We start from the raw sequence: 9375 nt of genomic DNA, 5'->3' as shown, positions 1-9375 counted from the left end.
CTAACGAGACCTCTAATGGACTGGCGAAAAGTATAGGGTCCAATGAATTTATTCTGTGTTTGTGACCAGAAGTGACATTAACAATGGCTGGCTCAGTCGGTTGAGGGTCAAACTTCAGCTCAGGTCATCATCTATGAACTATGAGTTCAAGCCCCACATTTGGCTAGCTGCTGTTAGCACAGAGCCTGCTTCAGATTCTCTGTACCCCCTTCTCTCTGCCCCTCCCCAATAACATTCTCTCTGTCTCAAAAATAAATCAACATTAAAAAATGAAGAAGTGAGAAGCTTATATAAAATGGCTTAGGGGCGCCTGGGTGGTTCAGTTAGTTAAGTGTTTGACTTTGGCTCAGGTCACGATTGTGAGTTCAAGCCCTGCCTCAGGCTCTGTGTTGGCAGTGTGGAGCCTGCTTGGGGTTCTCTCTCTCTCTCTCTCTCTCTCTCTCTCTCTCTCTCTGCCCTTCCCCCATTTGTGCTCTCTTTCGGTCTGAAAATAAATAAATAATCTTAAAAAAATAGTAAGCACAATGGCTAAAAAGCTCTGGCTTCAAAACTCTCAGGAAACTTTTTGTCTTAACAAATCTTATACCTCTAGTTTTATCAGAATCCTGTGACTTCTCTGGAGAGAATAGCTGCTGCGAAACAGTCAGAGTCTGATACAAGACTTTATGCTGGGGTCCAAATGACCCAAATACTAAGTCCTGTGTAGACAGTAGGGTCTTTGCTGTCTCATGCTTCACCGTCCATCCTGTTGAGTCAGGGCCTTCACGTGGTCTTCTCCATGGCCAGGTCAAGATGCTCATCTTCCATTAGCTAGAGGGCAGAATTCTCTAAATTGTTGCTATCTACCCTGAACAAGAATGATAGCTCAAACCGTCTCTCCTTGAGGAAATAATTGAGCTGCTAGATGCACTAATCCAGATAGCTCCAACTATGTCAACAGTGGATGAGACAAAGTGTTCAATTCTTAACATTTGAGGCATTAGAGCAGATCTCAGCTCTCAACAAGGGCATTGGTTTTTGTCTTGATCTTTCCTCCTTCAATGTTTACTTAACAAAAAGAATCCTCTCTGTGCGTCTCTGTATCTCTGTCTCTCTGTCTCTCTGTCTCTCTCTCTCTCTCACACACACACACACACACACACACACTCTCTCTCTCTCTCTCTCTCTCTCCCTCTCTGGTTTGTTGATTTAAGGAGAATTAAAAATAACTTGGTTACCAAAATCTGAGAGGATTATACCACAAAAGAAAGCCTAGCAGAGTCAACAGGCTCTACAGCTAGTCAGCAACTTTGAATTCCAGATTCTCTCTTCCTTAACTGTGTGACCTTTGCCCAGCTAATGAATGTATTATTTTCTCATTCACAAAACGATGATGATGATGATTATGATGATGATGTTGATGATGATGATGGAACTTTCTTCCTGGAGTTGTAGTGAGAATTACATATGTAAAGACTTTACAACAATGATCAACACATACTAAGGGATAGTTTGTGGTTTTAGGAAGTCCCCACATATAATACCACTTTCCCTATCCAAGTTCTGAGCAAATGAAGAGGTAAATGAAAGAGTAAGAGACTAAAACATCATTTTGGTTACTTTGTAAAGTCAGTCCTAACTATAACTTAGAGCCAGAGGGACTGTGGGCTGCACCACAGAAGTAAGCTAAGTTTCTCACTCATTCCAGACATATGTGGACCACTCCCAACATGGGGGCTCAGAGAGACAGAGACAAAGAGAGACAGAGAGGGAGAGAGTTGGACTATGCCTCTCTTGGAAAGGGTAAGGGAAGGGGCAAGAAGATTTGGGGGAAAATCTATCTTTCTAGAAGGTCAGGGAATGGGAACAAGCTTCCCTCTGCCAACATGCTCATTTGTTGTGAACAGTTATAATTAAACTGTGGACATTTCATACTTGACCTGTATCATTATGTAGTTGACCTGGGACATAGGAGACCCTCAATAAATGTTTCTGAAGGAATGAAGGAAGGAGTGCTATGTCTTTGCTATTTGGTTTTTATTAAAAATCATCTCCAAGGAGACTATAAATAACTTGCCAACTCGTCTGTGAAACTTCCCTGCCAGTCCTGGCCTTCATTTTTACTTTCTGCTCAACTCTCAAACAGCATCTGCAGAGCTCACTTGGTCCTTAGCACAGGCAACCTGAATTTGTATAGATTTTACATTCTGGTTCCTTCTCTCTGCCCATGTTGTCCCCCCAGGTTCCTCAGCACCCTGCACACTGTGGGATTCACACCATGTCCTCAAATTTCGTGACATTTCCCGCTCTGTGCAGAGGGCAGAAGGAGTGGAAAATCCGATGATAGCAGGTCACCAAATGAATATTCTCCTCCATGGTATAGGTGAATAGCAAAGCAGGGAGAGGAAGTGAAGAGGGGGGTTGCAACGCTAAGAACAGGGGCTTTGCTGGTTATATTATTTAAAAAATATGTGCCTTGCTGAGTTTCCGCTGGGAGCTAGTCTGTATACTAGGCAGAGAAGACACCAAGATGAGCAACACACACAATCTAGGTCCTGCCCTCAAGGGGCTGGTGGCCCAGCATTGTGGTTTCCAACCTTGCTTTTGCTGACATAGATAGGAACCTGTGCAGTGAGCCCTCCTACTGGGTGACCCAAATGTGTCCCCTCCCTTCTGGCCCTTTCTGAACATCACTGAGTCCATCACGCATACACACTTGACTGGAATGCTAGGCAGGCGTGATAAACACTACACCACATGGGTAAACGTGGCCCTCTCTGAGCACTGAGAAGGAAGCAGGAGATCATCATTCAAGCCAGACATTGCATAAAGAGTATGAGATAGGTGGAGGGGCGCCTGGGTGGCTTAGTCGGTTAAGCGTCTGACTTTTGCTTGGGTCATGATCTCGTGGTTTGTGGGTTCGAGCCCCGCGTTGGGCTCTGTGCTGACTGCCAGCTCAGAGCCTGCAGCCTGTTTCAGAGTCTGTGACTCCTTCTCTCTCTGACCCTCCCCTGCTCACGCTGTCTTTCTCTCTATCCTAGAAATAAATTTAAAAAATTAAAAAAAAAAAAGAGTAGGAGACAGGTGGAGTACAGGAAGGGCATTCCAAGCCGGGGAGATGGCTTGAGGAAAGGCAGAGCTGTGAATGTCACCTGGTGTGTCCAGGAAGAGCTAGCATCCTATGTCCCATGCAGGGAGGGTTGCCAGATTTAGCAAATAAAAATAACAGATTTCCTCTTCAATTGGGGCAGACTTATATTTAAGAGGTAGTTATTAATTATCTGACACTCAAATTTAACGAGGCATCTTGCGTCTTACCTGCCACCCCTTCCTGATGCATGGGGCCTCTGGGCACACGTCCTGGCTGCTCTGAGGTGCACAGCTGGACTGACAGCCTTGGACAATTGCACAGACACCACTCAAGGCAGTTCTGCTCCATCAATCTTGGGAAATTTGCCTGATTGTTTTCTGTCTTCGTTTTAAAATTATTATTAGGGGGAAAAAAAAGAAAAGCATTGCCAAAGATGGACATTTCAAATCTCTCTGGGGTGAAATTGTACTACAAGTCCTGCTGTATCGACTACTGGGGACTATTTGTAAAAGGAAATGCGAAGGATGCTACCTGGGAAGTATGGACGTTTTCACCCTGTGGAGCAAGGCTTTTGACGCTCTCGCCCTCTAGCGGCTGAATGCCTAAACAGGGATTTGAGGTCCCACTTCCTTCCCTTGGGACTGCGCTGTTTGTTGTTTTGACTCTCAGTAAGTGAAGTAATTAAGAAAGACACAAGATGGTCCAAGTGCAGGTGCAGGTAGATCCTAAACCCAGCCTGAGAGGCATTTGAGCCCAGGAAAGAGATGTAGAATGCTGTGCTGCTCTTCTGTGACCTCTTACTTCTTCACGATGCCCTGGGGCAAGTCTCCAGGTCCCAGGGGACTGTTTCGGCCCCTGGTTGCCTTGACCTTCATTTATTTATCCACCAAATATTCCTGGAGTGCCAACTCTGGGCCAGGCACCTGTGCTGGGTGCTGGGCATAACACATAACACGTAACACATTTAGAGGAGCCTGAGTGGCTCAGTCTGTTAAGCTTGGGACTCTTGATCTCTGATCAGGTCATGATCTCATGGTTCGTGAGTTCCAGCCCTGCATCAGGCTCTACGATGACCTTGCAGGACCTGCTTGGGACTCTCCCTCTCCCTCTCTCTCTGCCCTTCCCCCACTCACATTCGCACTGTCCCTCTCTCTCAAAAATAAATTAGTAAACTTTAAAAAAAAATTACAACTTATTTCATCATGATTTGGAGTTAAACCAAGGACTTTGCAGAATTCAAGAAATTGTACCCAAAAAAAAGAACTCGTTGCTGGTCACAGGAATTTTAGAATCACTTTAAAAGGGTCTACATGAGTAATACATTTTTTTTCTATGACATCCTTGCTTTATAACTCACACATATGGTGTCCCTTTGATAAATGGTCGTTGGACTTCTTGACAACTATTTATAATTTCGCACATAGTCAGCAATCAGATTGTATATAATACAAAATTGATGCCATGTGATGTGCCTAGAGCCATTCTCAACTTTATGAAAAAAGAAGGTTTTGGCAAAACATTGAATTTCTTCCATTTTCCTAGAATAGGCAATGCTGTGCCCGACATTGGAAGACCATACCGACCGACACCTATTAGGGCAATGAAGTTGTTTTGGAAAAGGTCAGTTCTGTTTGTGGCAGTACTGACCAAACTAAATCTGTCTAAAAACCTCAGTGGCCTGCTGATGTGCCATCTGCAGCTGTTTAGCCACAAAGAGCATCTTCCCAACTTCTGCTACCCATGTCCTACTAATCTGCACACCATCCCAATCTTACCTCCTATGTGTTTTGCAAGTCTTCCTCGTCTTTTTATCTTTGCTAACTCCTTAGTTCGGACTCTCACATCTTTTTTTCCTAAACTATGATATTAGACACTTGCGTGTAGTCTCCTTTCCTGCTTCTTTCAACTCCATTCTCCACCTAGTTAATCTAAAACACAAATCTGACCATGTGATGGCTGTTTTCCTTCCTGTGCATGCCTCCACAGTGCTGGGACAAAGTTCAAGATTTTTGTGCGTTGAATGCATGGGACTGCCACCTGTCCAGCCGCATCCACCACCCCTCCATCATCCTTCTCACCACTTCCCTGCATGGGGCCGGCAGGTGGTCTCAGCTGGTTTGTGGATCTGTTAAATGACTGTCCAAACCCATAAATCTAGCTTTGCGCTATCTTGGTTTTCGTTTTCCCCTTTGTAAAACCAGAGCCCAGAGGAGACCAGATCTCATTCTAAACATGTTGTGAATCTGTATCAACTGGGTTTTAAGAGTCCCATTATCAGTGAGTAATATGTTTCTCAGATTCCAGAAGCTCACTTCTCATGCCTCACCCCCTGTGCCTCAGTTGTGCCGCATTCCCTGGATAATTCTGTTTGGGTGCCCAGTGTTGTGTCCATTGGATTTTGACCTCGACATAGAGTAGAAATACCTTGGTTACAAGGACCTATTCATTCATTTGTTCATTTGTTCATTCATTTGTGCATTCATTCATTCATTCATTCCTGAACTGTTACTGATGGGGCAAGAGTGAGGAGCCTCAGTCTTTCTGAAGGAGCAAGATCCTCTCTGGCAGATGCTTCCTACATGAAAACAAAGTTTCTATACCTTTTAACTTTCCCAACCAGCCTTGCAAACTTAATGCCACTGGGCATGCCTCGTCCAGATCTATTCTTGATGTGTCTATTATGTTTGTTTTCATTCAGAGCAATGCAGACATTGAATAAAAGTCCCAAAATAAATTCCCCAGGACGTGGAGAGGAAATGTCACTGTGTAGGAGTGAAGTGATGAATATTAAGGGGTCTTGCTCATCTGGCCAGCAATGGCTGGGCTTTTTCCCTGTGTCCAACAGCTTTAGTTATACAGCTGGATCCCTTAGAGATCATGTCCCACTTGGGGATAGTAGATGGTGATTGATCATGTTTTGACCGAGATGTGTTCCCTTAGTACACTTCTGTGGCACTTACGATGTGCCAGGCACTGTCTCCATTAATCCTCTGGGCAACCCTCTGGGAGACATTTTTTTAAAGAGCACATGCATGTGGGTGCAAGCAGGGGAGGGGCGGCGAGAGAGGGAGAGAGGGAATCCCAACCAGATCTGTGCTGTCAGTGTGGACCCCGACCGGACTCAGTCCCAGGAACCATGAGATCATGACCTGAGCCAAGATCAAGAGTGGGACACTCAACCAACTGAGCTACCCAGGCACCCCAAAGTAAGTTATTATTCTTATTTCCATTTTACAAGAAAACTAAAGCACCTTGCCCAAAGGTGCACAGCAGGAGAGTAGTGGAGCAAAGAGTAAGGCTTGGACTTCAGAGTATGTGTTCCCTCGACACGGATACGCTTTAGGAAATTTTAGCAGCTCCGGGTGCCTAACCCATGTTCTTCCCTTGACCTTAAAGCTGTAGCCCTGTCTATGCAGTCAGTATTTGTACAGAAGAACAGCAGAATACACATCGGTAACCCTCTTCTCCCTTCCATTAGTGATGTTGGGGTGGGGGATGGCAGGGCTGCTTGGGGAGGGGACAAGTCCCCAGCAGGGGTTCCCCCACCTTACTGACCTGAGCCTAGCTTGTCTGCAAGCTGTAGTAGAACTGAGATGGAATGTTATAATTGAGAGGAATGTCTGAGCTTCTCTAGCCTAAAGCCTTCATTTTACAGATGAGAAACCCCAGGGCCTAGAGAGGTTAAATAACCACTCATCCAAGATCACACAGCTCAAGAGTGAGCGTGCGGTTGCTTCTGCACAAATTGAGGACCTGAGTGAACCAGCACTCTGTTAATTCTTAGTTTCCTGCCTCTGTTTTGTCGTCTTTTGAGTTTTTAGCTCACTGGGTGACATTGGCTGTTGATTTTTTCCTCCTATCGGATAAACGTAGATGCTGGCTTCATCATCTATATGGCTTCTGTGGAATAGTGACTCAGACGTGTGTGTCATGGATAAGCTTTAACTTGGGAGAATATTTAAAGGGGGGTGGCTGGTCACCGGACACCTGTTCTTGTGAGCAAATACAGGGAGAAGGTGGGTAGGAGTAATGGAGGGACATCGTCCATGACCCCCAGCAGACACATACCATGAAATTCAGTACATTCATCACAGCTCCTAACTAAGTACTCAGCTGCTCATTCCCCCACCCCCCACTCAGTGCAGCCCTCACTGTGCTGACAGAATCACGTCTCTAAACTACAGATTTGGTCCATTCCGTCTTTGTCGCCTACCAGATACAATTTAAACTTCTCATTTGAGGGGCTCTTGGGTGTCTTGGTTGGTTAGGCATCCAACTATGGTTCAGGTCATGGTCTCACGGTTTGAGTTTGAGTCCCACATTGGGCTCTCTGCTGTCAGCGTGAACCCCGCTTTGGATCCTCTGTTCTCTTCCTTCATCGCCTACCACCCCCCACCAGCTCATGTGTGCATGTGCTCTCCCTCTCTCAAAAATAAATAAGCATTTAAAAATAAAATAAAATAAACTTCTCGTTTGAAATGCCAGAATCCACAAAATTGGCCCTTCCTGGTTTTATCAATCTTCTGCCAACCCTGATCCCCATGATTAATTTTTTTAACTTTCTGCCAGCATTTGCCACCACTACCCACGCCTCACAGACCACACCACACAGAACCCACTCACTCTCTCAAGGCATTGGCCATGGCCAACTTGGGGTTCCTTGGGTTGAAACGTTCCTTCCCCAGTGACTCACCTGCTGAAACTTTATTCCTTCCCTGAGACCACACATTGCCTTGACTCCCAAGCCTTTCTTGTTCTTGACCGATGTGACTCTTCCTCTGTCTATGCTTTATGTCTATATCTCGACTAGAGCTCTATTCTTTTTTTCCTTAACTAAGTGAACATAGACATTATCTTCGTAGTCCGCGTGGTGTCATCATTCCCTCATTGAGCCCACCAGGCAAAAAGCATTTACTCAGAATCTCAGTGTGCCCAAGGCTGTGTTAGGGCTCAGGTCCCAAAATGACTAAAGCTGGTCTTCCTCCTTTGTGACCTCCTTCCTCTCTTGATCTCATGAGAGAGGCTCACATTTAAGCAAATACATACCTTGCAGTGGGTATCCCTTCACAAATCTATGGCTTGTCTTCGTGATACCAGCACCCTTAGCATCCCCCAATGGGAAATTAGTGCTCAATATATTTTTTAAAATATTTTAATTTTAAGTAATGTCAGCACCCAAAGTGGGGCTTAAACTCACAACCCTGAGATCAAGAGTTGCACGTGGCACCAACTGAGCCAGCCGGGCAGCCCTGTGCTCAATATTTTTTTGAAAAAATGAAAGGGTGAGTGAATGAGGAGATGGATGGGTTGGTTACCAACAGTAAACCTATACTCTCCAAACTGAGGTGTCTTATGAAGCAATTGTATGAATGACAAGAACAAAATATTTTAGCTTTTAAAAATAGTTATGGGGGCACCTGGGTGGCTCAGTCGTTTAAGCATTTGACTTTGGCTCAGGTCATGATCTCACAGTTTGTGAACTGAAGCCTCACAGTGTGCTCTGTGGTGACAGCCCAGAAACGGCTTTGGATCCACTGTTCCCCTTTCTCTGCCCTTCCCCCATGCTCTCTCTTTTTCAAAAATAAATAAACACTAAAAAATAATTAAAAAATAAAAATAGTTATGTATTTACTATCTGTAGAAAAGTCAGAATATATAGCATTGTTTCATCAAACCCATAATTTTAACAATATTATCAAGGAGGTAAATCTTTTCAAGGGAGTCAACACTAATATAAAGAGTAATAATTTGATGGCAGAAAACAAATTGCTGAAGTTTGAGAAACATTGACTGAACAAGGTAATTTTCACTATTTCCTTTCCCTTAGGTATTTTTTTTTTCTGTTTCCTGAATCCAGTCTACACTAATTTATCTTTGGAATTTTTAGAATCTCTTGATATAACTCATTTTACTATAAAAACCTGCAATTGAGGACAATTATGAACTATTTAGTTTACATTTTTGAAAAACATAAGGGTGCTTGGGTGGCTCATTCCGGTGAGTGTCTGACTCCTGATTTCAACTCAGGCCTGTGATCCCAGGGGACCAGGGGATTGTGGGATCAAGCCTCATGTCAGGCTCTATGCTGAGCATGAAGCCTGCTTGGGATTCTCTTTCTCCGTCCCTCCCTACCCAACTCGCACATGAGCACACACACTTTCTCTGTCTCATAAACAGACAAACAAATAAATCTTGAAAAAGATGGGACCAAGAACATTGTGTTTTGAAGATGAACCAAACTACATTTATTTAGCTCAGAAATGATTCTGTAAACTCTCCCCTTGAGTGTCCTGATTTTTCGCAGG

The sequence above is a fragment of the Crocuta crocuta genome, unplaced genomic scaffold, assembly GCF_008692635.1.
Source record: "Crocuta crocuta isolate KB4526 unplaced genomic scaffold, BGI_CrCroc_1.0 scaffold96, whole genome shotgun sequence".
NCBI lineage: Eukaryota > Metazoa > Chordata > Mammalia > Carnivora > Hyaenidae > Crocuta > Crocuta crocuta.
Note: the sequence above shows the minus strand (reverse complement) of the source record.